Here is an 11,389-nt window from a genome sequence, read left to right as displayed (position 1 = left end):
TCTTTATAATTTTGTTTCGTTTCTCAAAAAAGGTAATTTAAGGAGGCAAATTTTCGCAAAATGCATTTATTTTTAACAATATTTAAGAAATTTTAACATTTATTAAAAACAAGAATTTTTATTGTAAAATTCTTTAAAAAAATTGTCTTAATTTCCAAAAAACGTAATTTAAGGAGCCAATTTTTCCCAAAATACATTTATTTTTAGCAATATTTAATAAATTTTAACATATATTAAAAAAAAACTACAATTTTTGTTAGATGTTTTGATGCCATATTAATACATACTGGTTATGTTCACTAATAACTAAAGGAAACAGTCAACATTTTCCTTTATAAAACGAAAATAAAACTTCTTGTTCGTTTGTGTGTTTGTGTGCAATAAGTAAACGAAATTGTCTTAAACACACAAGCAATGAAATCAATGGCCATATGAAGCAAAATAAACTATGTTTCTTCGCCAACGACCATACCACGCTGAGTACATCGGTTCTCGTCCGATCACCGAAATTAAGCAGCGTCGGGCGCGGTTAGTACTTAGATGGGGGACCGCTTGGGAACACCGCGTGTTGTTGGCATTGTCGAAAATTTTTTTATTTCATTTTATTTTCTGTTTTTTTTTTTTCTCTAGTAAATAAAAAAAAAATGAAGTCGATATCTTCATTTTTAACCGAAATAGAGCCAAAACAAAAAACTCAACTGCTTATTATTTTAAGGTAAATGTAAAACATTCGCTATTGATTATGCTCAGTTGTATGTAGCTAGATACAATAGTCTATGATTTCCTTTGTAAAACAAAAGTAAAATTCTTTATAAATTTGTTTCGTTTCTCAAAAAAGGTAATTTAAGGAGGCAAATTTTCGCAAAATGCATTTATTTTTTACAATATTTAAGAAATTTTAACATTTATTAAAAAACAAGAATTTTTATTGTAAAATTCTTTAAAAAAATTGTCTTAATTTCCAAAAAAAGGTAATTTAAGGAGCCAAATTTTCCCAAAACACATTTATCTTTAGCAATATTTAATAAATTTTAACATTTATTAAAAAAAAACTACAATTTTTGTTAGATTTTTTGATACCAAATTAATACATACTGGTTATGTTCACTAATAACTAAAGGAAACAGTCAACATTTTCCTTTATAAAACGAAAATAAAACTTCTTGTTCGTTTGTGTGCAATAAGTAAACGAAATTGTTTTAAACACACAAGCAATGAAATCAATGGCCATATGAAACAAAATAAACTATGTTTCTTCGCCAACGACCATACCACGCTGAGTACATCGGTTCTCGTCCGATCACCGAAATTAAGCAGCGTCGGGCGCGGTTAGTACTTAGATGGGGGACCGCTTGGGAACAGCGCGTGTTGTTGGCTTTGTCCAAAATTTTTTTATTTCATTTTATTTTTCTCTATTAAATAAAAAAGAATGAGGTCGATATCTTCATTTTTAACCGAAATAGAGCCAAAATAAAAAACTCAACTGCTTATTATTTTAAGGTAAAAGTAAAACATTCACTATTGATTATGCTCAGCTGTATGTAGCTAGATACAATAGTCTATGATTTCCTTTGTAAAACAAAAGTAAAATTCTTTATAAATTTGTTTCGTTTCTCAAAAAAGGTAATTTAAGGAGGCAAATTTTCGCAAAATGCATTTATTTTTAACAATATTTAAGAAATTTTAACATTTATTAAAAAACAAGAATTTTTATTGTAAAATTCTTTAAAAAATTTGTCCTAATTTCCAAAAAGGTAATTTAAGGAGCCAAATTTTCCCAAAATACATTTATTTTTAGCAATATTTAAGAAATTTTAACATTTATTAAAAAAACTACAATTTTTGTTAGATTGTTTGATGCCAAATTAATACTGGTTATGTTCATTAATAACTAAAGGACAGTCAAGATTTTTCTTTATAAAACGAAAATAAAACTTCTTGTTCGTTTGTGTGTTTGTGTGCAATAAGTAAACGAAATTGTCTTAAACACACAAGCAATGAAATCAATGGCCATATGGGCGCGGTTAGTGCTTAGATGGGGGACCGCTGGGGAACACCGCGTGTTGTTGGCATTGTCCAAAATTTTTTTATTTCATTTTATTTTCTTTTTCATTTTTCTCTATTAAATAAAAAAAGAATGAAGTCGATATCTTCATTTTTAACCATTTTTTTGCTTTTTAAATTGCTATTTTTATTTTCAAAATCAGTTTTACAAATAGTGCTTAATAGCTAAAGCATTACATAAACAGTAAATAAACATTCTCTTACTTTTACAAGTTTATAGAGACTACTACATAGATATATATTTGTGCCGCATTATGTGCTAGCATATTTTTTCAGTTAATTATATTTTATTTCAAAATAATTCATTTTAATTCAATGCCCGCAAAAATTTACAAAAACAGGCTAATAAGGTAAAATATGAAGAAAATTTTAAAGTAGAAAACTTACATACTAATTATAATATAACTTACAAACTAAACTTAAATTAACTACATACAATATTTACAAAACTTTACTGATCAATCCTATATACTGGATTTGATACCCAATCAAATTGTTCATACCTTCTGTGGTAGTACATTAGGCGCTCATTGTTATCGAATAGCAGTCCCTCCGTATCAAGCTTTAATAAAGCCGATGGAGGTAGGTGCTTTCTAGTGAGTAAAAGTGGAAGTTCATCTTCCAATTCTAGGAAATTCTGTATGATTGCGTTTTCTATATCTCTACATCTATGTAGAAATTTTAACGCACAATTTGTCATGAAGACATCAATTCTTTTGAAGTCAATGCACTCATATAATATTCTATTTGCTGGTCGCAAAGGAATACCTTCAGTATTAAGCATCCGCCTTTGCCCTAGGCAGGAGCACAATATTGTTCTTTCCCATTTTCGTATTCTTTCCATCTGGGAAGACGAAAGGTCAGCCCAGGCTGGAAATGAATAAGAAACTATGGGTCGGATGACTTGCTGATAAATCATTAGTTTGACATCTCGGGTTAGCCCACCCCTCATGGCAAAGAGACGTTGGTACCCGTAGAATAATTTTTTAGCTTTAGACAGGACATAATCTACATGTCTACAAAAGTCAAATTTGTCGTGGAACATAATACCTAAGTATTTCATCCTGTCTGATCTCTTTATTGTTCTATCACCCACTTCTATAGCTGGAACAAATCTTCTCATATTTGGCAGTGAGGTTTTACCTTTACCTTTAAAAACAACTGCCTCACATTTATTAATATTTAGGTTTAGTCTCCATCTGAGAAAGTACTAGAGCAGTTTCTCCATATAGAGGTTTAACCTTTTCTGTACACTGAAACTATATTTGCCACGCAATGCAATCAGAATATCGTCTGCATAAATGAGTAGCAAGCCCCCTTCCGGCGGACCAGGTATGTCGCAGATGAAAAGGTTATAGAGCACCGGTCCTAGTAGAGAACCTTGTGGAACTCCAGCTAGGATCTGACGTTGCTCTGAAACCTTCCCACCTACTTTCACCCTAAACACCCTGCCTTCCAGGAAGCTTGCCACCATTCTGCACGATTGCTCCTCAAACCCAAAGGATTGTAGTTTGTAGAGAATTCCTTTTTGCCATACGGTATCAAAAGCCTTAGAGAAGTCTAGGCTGACACCGATAGTTCCGCATTTACGTTTAAATGCAGTTAATGCATGTGTGGTCGAGTGTCTAGGCCTAAAGCCAAATTGGCAATCTCTAAGGATCATTCGGCTATCAATGAAATTCCATAATTTATGGAGAATTACACTTTCCAGTACCTTCCCGAATGGAGACAATAAAGAAATTCGCCTGTAACTGGCAAAATCTTTAGAGTCGCAGTTGGGCTTCTTTATAGGAACAATCATAGGTTCCTTCCATGCGGATGGGAAGTATCCGATGTTCAGACATTGATTGATAAGTATCGCTAAAAATACGGATATTATGTCACCTACCTTTTTGATAGCTATATCCGGTACTTTATCTACGCCTGACGACTTCCAAGGAGGTCTTTTCTCTATAATGTCTACTATAGTTGTGGGTCTAACGAACCCATCTTCGGTCCAGCGAGATTGATCTCCGATGACGGAGGCATCTGCACGATGCCGACAAGAAACCCTATTTGGGTTTTGTTGTGTCAGATCCAGCTCGGATTTTATGGCCCCATCTAAACATGGTTAAATATTGAGTTTTTAAAGAAATTCCGGGATATATCTCTGAAACCAATGCGAATATTTGGAGAAATAATTAGCTCGAAAAACTTCATTTATTGCCTCAAATTTCAAAAAATATGCAAAAATTCCACAATTTTTATACATTTCGCACCGTATCTCCAAAACCGTTATTTTTTTCTGAATATTTTCTGTTGGAAAAATATTCCCCGGAATGTAATACACAACTCTTCAGAACATGTCATTGTTGTAAAATGCCCCTATGCCGTTGTTTTCAGTACATTTTTCAACGACGATTTAAAAATTTCAATAATGTAGTGAAATCCGAAATGCGAGAATAAACTGTTGGTGTGAACTGGGTTTGAAATGCGTGTTGTAAAAGATATAATGCAAAATACCGCTGAAACAACATGAAGTAAGCATTTTAGAGTTTCAGAATGTTCTAAAGAATTGTTGAGAGCTTTATTTGGAAGGTTTTTGCAATAGGTTACTTGGTTCAACTCCCAATAGTTTAGCCGATACTGACCCGAATTTCAGCAATTATGTACAATTTTCTCTATTTTATAGATTTTGAAGCCCTAGATGGAGTTTTTCTTATGTGTTTTTTTCAAAAGATAAGTTCTACTATTTTAGGGCTACAATATTTCTAAAGACAGCAAGGCCAAATTCCTATTCTTTTCTGAGATAAAGGCCTGATAAATGCAAAAAAGTGTAGATTTAGCCCGGTTTAGATGAGGCCGTAAAATCCGAACTGGATCTGACAGGACAAAACCCTACTAGGGTTTTTGTAGTCTAAATATGTATTTTCAAAAAATGCATACTAGAAGTTGTTTGAATTTTCTGTGTCGCATAGTGTTATGGTGCTAATATTTCGTATATCAGCCTTTAAAGTATTGTACCTGCCTGGATCGGCAGTTCTTCTAAGAGCTAGTTTCATTCTTCTACGTTCTCTTATAAATAGAAGTATGTTACTTGGTAGTTCGCCCAATATTGAGCTTTTACACCTTCTTTTAGGTACGGTTACCTCAATAGTTTCTCTAAATACAGAGCTTAGATTCTCCACACAGTTGTCTATTTCCGAAATAGAAGTATTTCTATCAGAAGGAAGAAAATGGTTTTCAAGCCCTTCTTGAATTTGTCTTCTAAATCTACGTAGGTTCATTCTATTGAAATTGTAGAAAATTTCCTCTTCAGTTGTTTGTATGTTGCCAACACATAATCTGATCTCGACCGCGCTATGGTCAGATTCGTAGTCATGTGGTGGTAACAGATCTTCATTTTCTAGGACAATGCCTGGAGTTATTAGAAAATAATCTAGGTAGGAATCATTTCCTCTATTAGGCCTTGTTGGCTCAGCCGTTGGATGTAAGTGTAATATTGGACAATCTGTGAGATAATTATGAAGATCTGTCCCTGCTCTGTTAGTAATACTACCTCCCCAGTCTGGATGTTTCGCGTTCAGGTCACAACCAACGATAATCTCATTGGATGAGCCTAAACGTACGATTTCATCCAGACCGGAGAGGTCGAGTGGCAAACCAGGTGGAAGGTACAACGGAATAAAAACTATTGCACTACCATCTTGTTTATAGAGTTTGCACAGCAAGATTCTATATTGCCTGGGTTATACATATTTGCTCAGATTTATATGAATTTTTAATTAAGATAGCAGTTCCACCACCTGATCTGCCACCCTCCCTACACTGTTTATGAAGTGTATGCCCATCAATGATAAGTTTATGTCTGCTATTTAATTTATGTTCTGCAATAAGCCGAACATCGGGCTTATGTTCTTTAACAAAAAGATTAAGGTAGTGTCTTTTTTCTAAAGACACTACAGAATTAACATTTATGAATATACACTTCATAATTGATAGTTCTTAATATGCATCAGAAGCTTTAGCACCGCAGCTTCTGACCCTTCTTTTTCTCGGATTTCATGGTATTTTTCATGGAAATTATCTAAATCTTTAAGGAGATCAGCTAAGCTTTTCCCAAAGTAGGATTGACAGTCCAAACCTAATATATTTCCCATTGTAGAAGGGACATTTTGGTTTCTAGGGGGTTGTTTAGGGGAACCTATATTTCTAGAAGGAATATTTTGGGTTCTTGGGGATTGAGTAGAACCTAAATTTTTTGGTAAGACGGAGCGAGCAGCAGAGGAGATTGATGTTCCTGCACGAATTTGAGAAAACGCTCCGATTCCGCCTTTCTAATTGCGTCCTTTTCAAGTAGACGTTCATTCTTTTTTAGAAGGATAGCTTGTCACCGGGGGCAATCCGGGGAGCTTGCCACTTGTCTTCAGCAATACTGTAACAGTCGATTAGGTCGACTTTGAAGTCTAAGTTAGACATAAAATCCTGTATCACATTTTTGGAGTATAAATGAGACAAGCCATCAGCGCACACAGAAATAGGAACTAACAGCTTGGGTGTATGGGTGTGGAATTTATAACACCTCTCTTTTAGTAATTTTGTTGTATTTGAAAAATTTTCTAACCCTGTTATTTTAAGGGACATTACACCTTTTCTCACTAATTTTATCTTATAATTATCTCTACCAATGTTTGTATCTAAAACGTTGGTTATTTCAATAAAGCTAGTATCATACAATGGTAAATGTTTAGCTTTAGAATTGGATGCAGGCTTTGGTTGTGATTGACTACTTCCTTTGTTGTTTGCTGTAGCAGGTCCTGTTGTTGTAGCTGCTGTGGTACCTGTTGATGTTGCTGCAGATGTCGAAGCCGCAGTTGTTGATGTTGACGCAGTTAGAGTTGCTGGTTTTGCAATGTCATTAGGCTTCTTCAATTTCGGTTTTAGTTTCAGGATGGTTCGTGATGTTTCTTTAGGAGCCGCCCATATGTCGTTATTGGACGCCGTCAATACGACATCTTCCTTCATCGCAGTGCCAGTGTTTTCGGCTACACTGACCGACAATTCATTATTCACGCCTTGGATTTGCATATTGTTAGATGTGGCTGTTGTAAGCTCAGCCAATTTTTCCATAAGTGCCTTATTTTGTAAAACAAGGTTATCAATCGTCCTTTGCATTTCTTCAATTCGAGCGTCATATTTTAGAAGCTCATATTCACTTTCTCCACTGTTTGAATGTATCTTTTTACGCTTATGCTTCTTTTTGCTAACCTCAGATGTTACACTATCTGAGGTAGCATCAGCTTCCATCGTGTTGTCAGACATTTCAGATGCCTGATAAATCGTTGTTTTGTTAAGGGTTGTTCGTGTCTTTGGGGAATGTATAACAAACGTTCCCGTATTCGGTGGTTGATTTGAGTTTTCACTCACAAGGTTTATGTTGTCGTTAGGTATATTTTCGACAATATCTCGATTAACATTTAGAGGTAAATTTTTTGAGTAAAACTCATTTGCTACATTTATAGCAGATACACCATTATCACTGTTTATAGTCTTTTAGTCTTTATCTATGACTAAACTATTCATAGATATTCATAGATAAGCTTTTTGAATCACACAAACACTTTTAACACTGTTCAAAAATGATGATCACACAAGCAATGAAATCAATGGCCATATGAAGCAAAATAAACTATGTTTCTTCGCCAACGACCATACCACGCTGAGTACATCGGTTCTCGTCCGATCACCGAAATTAAGCAGCGTCGGGCGCGGTTAGTACTTAGATGGGGACCGCTTGGGAACACCGCGTGTTGTTGGCATTGTCCAAATTTTTTTTATTTCATTTTATTTTCTTTTTTATTTTTCTCTATTAAATAAAACAAGTAGGAAAAGCGCTAAGTTCGGTCGGGCCAAACTTTTTATACCCTCCACCACAAATTTCAGCCATTTCGGTGGCTTAATGTGGCACCAACCTTCAAAATACCGAAAATCGGAAGGTACCGTTCTATGGGGACTATATGATGGCGTGGACCTGTACCTAAAAATTTCTGGGGGAAAGTTTTATACCCCCAACGAAGACTAAATACCAAATTTCAGCCATCTCGGTGTGATAATGAGGCCAAAACCTTCAAAATACCGGAAATCGGGAGATATCGTCCTATGGGGGCTATATCAAAACGTAGACCTATATAAACACTTTACGGTTGAAATGTTTCTTAGCCTTTGGAAACACAAAATACAAAGTTACAACCGATTCTGTTGTCAAATGGGACTAATACATTCAAAATATATTAAAATGACGCGTACTTTATATGGGACGTTATATGGGGGCTATACCAAAACGTGGACCTATATAAACCAACTTTGGTAGGAATGTTTTTTGGCCTCTGGAGACACAAAATACCAATTTACAACCAATTCGGTGGTAAAATGGGACAAATATCTTAAAAATTCCTTAAAACGACGATGCGTCACGCGTCATTTTGTATGGGGGCTACACGAAAGCGTGGACCTACATAGCCCGCTTTCAATACCAAAAGTCCTACGTACATATAATAGATTTTCCCAAAATTTCATCCACCTACGTCAATCCGTTCGGACGCTAGAGTGATTTCCACAGACGGACGGACATGGCTTTATCGATGTAGAATTGCACGCTGATCAAGAATATATATAGTTTGTGGGGTCTACAATGATTGTTTCGAGTAGTTACAAACTTAATATACCCCCATCTTATGGTGGAGGGTATAAAAAGAATGAAGTCGATATCTTCATTTTTTAACCGAAATAGAACCAAAATAAAAAACTCAACTGCTTATTATTTTAAGGTAAATGTAAAACATTCGCTATTGATTATGCTCAGTTGTATGTAGCTAGATACAATAGTCTATGATTTCCTTTGTAAAACAAAAGTAAAATTCTTTATAAATTTGTTTCGTTTCTCAAAAATGGTAATTTAAGGAGCCAAATTTTCCCAAAATACATTTATTTTTAGCAATATTTAATAAATTTTAACATTTATTAAAAAAACTACAATTTTTGTTAGATTTTTTGATACCAAATTAATACATACTGGTTATGTTCACTAATAACTAAAGGAAACAGTCAACATTTTTTTTATAAAACGAAAATAAAACTTCTCGTTCGTTTGTGTGCAATAAGTAAACGAAATTGTCTTATACACACAAGCAATTTTTGAATTTTTGCCAAGGGCCATATTTATTAGGAAATACTTCTTACTAACTAACAGAAACGGATTAACTGTAGTTATTTATACACTATCTTATTGCTATTTCGCAATGTACAACATATAAACATTTGTAGCTGTGGTTTGGCCACTAGCAGCTATTATTCATGAACAAAAGTAAAAAGAATTCAGTTAAGGAATGCCCCAAAAAAATCCTACAAATAAAGGCGCAATTATATATGATTGTAACTAAAAACTAAAAAACTACAACTTAAAACTACTTATAACTACTATTTACAATACACTCCCGCTCACTTGAATAGAACCCCCCCACATTACATTTACCATAAATTTTTCCCAAAATTATAAGAAAAAAGTAGTTTCAAGCCAATTTTTATTATATTTGATGTATTTGGAATAAACTTAACCATACATTCAGTTTCATATTTTATTTAACTAAAGATAATACAAAAAATACAAAAAAAAAGTAAAAAAATCTATGTACAAAAATTGGCTCATTTGAATAGAACCCCCTACACAAATTTGAATATAGACACGTATTTCATTATGATATCGTTATTTTTCTATTGTATATTCAAAAAGAAGTATTTGCAGTGGTATTCAGTAATGGTTACTTCCACCCTGATTAAGGATGCACTCGTATATCCTGTTTGGCAAGGAGTCGTAGAGTTTTTTTATATAATCAAGCGTAATCATTGACCAGGCCTTCTTTATTTCTTCAATAAGGGCAATTTTGGATTCATATTGCCTACCGGACTCATATACTTTACGTACAAGCCATCCTCACACGTTTTCGATTATATTTAGGTCTGGGGAATATGGTGGCCAATTTAAAACCTCAACATTTTGTCGATCAATCCACGATTTTACTATTCGTGCGGTATGAATTGGAGCGTTATCGGGCTGAAATTTCCACTCCAGGTCACAGAAAGTACTTTTCACTTCTGGGAAAGCCTTATCTAGTACTCCTTTGTACGAAATCGCATTAATTTTTGGTGACAGAAATTGGAGTTCCAGGGTCCCATAATAAGAAATGGCTCCCCACACCATTACTCCTCCTTCACAACTATGCAGGCGATTCAGGAAGTGTTCTTCCTTTCTAAGATCGTGAAAATAAAAGTTGTATCCATCAGGACCTTCTAAATTAAACTTTTTTTCATCCGAAGAAACGACCCGGTACCATTCCTTTTTCCACGTCATATTAGTGCGGCAAAAATGTAGACGATGTTCCTTCCGAAGCGGGTTTAGAGGTGGCTTATTTTTTTATTTTTAAGCGTTTTATGTATGGTATTGTTGAAATAAAACGTTTAACTGTGGAAACACTTGCTTTTACTGCAGATTTTTCCTTAATTTTAGCCGCCGTGTCGTGAGAATTTGATGAAATCCTTCGAATGGCTCTCTTATCCGCTTCTGAGAGGGCACCAACTGTGCGGCCTTTCATGTTTTTTCCATAATTTTGGGGATTTCTTAAAAAATATGAAATAACTTTTCGACTTCTGTTAAGTTTTCTAGCGATTCGGTGAATTGACAGGCCACTTTCCTTATAAGCCACAATTTTGGCTCTTTCCTCGGAGCTCAGCGACTTAGCTCTTCCCATTTTGATTAAAATTTGTTTATTTTAATTGATTTTCACTAAAACAATGGTTTTGTGGTCGCACATCAATCACTACACCTCAACAACTAACTTAAATGATGGGGGTTCTATTCAAATGAACCAAGAAAAATAAACACTCAAATCTAAAAAAGTAACGGTAAAATGTAACGGTGCATTTCTGGAGTTTGAAATTTTTCTGAGTGATTCTACTCAAAGAGAACCAATAATTAACAAACATATGTTGAGAAATGTTAAACGGCTGTTGAATTATTACTAAATTAGTTTTTTAAGGGGGGTTCTATTCAAGTGAGCGGGAGTGTATTTACAATTTTATTTATTGGCTATTGTTATAGACAATGTTCTCTACATTTAAGGTGTTGTAGCGCCTATGGTAGAAACGTAAGTTAAAGCCTCTGGAGGTAGAAGCCTGCATTCATGTAAACCATCTGCATCCAAATTGCACCTCAGTGAGGCCTCGACGACCTCATTATCAAGACCGCCAGATCTGTTAAGGAATTCCAGGGCCCCTGAAATAAGGAACCTGT

General features: G+C 34.5%; 2 non-coding genes and 1 pseudogene across 2 annotated transcripts; all 3 read left to right on the top strand.

Annotated features, from left to right (window-relative positions):
* The first annotated feature begins 458 nt into the window (after positions 1 to 458).
* LOC141395878 (5S ribosomal RNA) lies at positions 459 to 577 on the top strand. The gene has a single exon (XR_012410995.1). It is a non-coding gene; the product is annotated as a 5S ribosomal RNA (ribosomal RNA).
* Positions 578 to 1,258: 681 nt separating this feature from the next.
* LOC141395969 (5S ribosomal RNA) lies at positions 1,259 to 1,377 on the top strand. Its single transcript, XR_012411082.1, has one exon. It is a non-coding gene; the product is annotated as a 5S ribosomal RNA (ribosomal RNA).
* Positions 1,378 to 7,744: 6,367 nt separating this feature from the next.
* On the top strand, positions 7,745 to 7,862 carry LOC141395979 (5S ribosomal RNA; annotated as a pseudogene).
* The last annotated feature ends 3,527 nt before the right edge of the window (positions 7,863 to 11,389 follow it).

This window comes from Musca autumnalis, unplaced genomic scaffold (assembly GCF_047663935.1).
Source record: "Musca autumnalis isolate F117 unplaced genomic scaffold, ASM4766393v1 scaffold_2, whole genome shotgun sequence".
Taxonomy (NCBI): domain Eukaryota; kingdom Metazoa; phylum Arthropoda; class Insecta; order Diptera; family Muscidae; genus Musca; species Musca autumnalis.
Note: the sequence above shows the minus strand (reverse complement) of the source record. Positions and strands in the feature narration are given on the sequence as shown.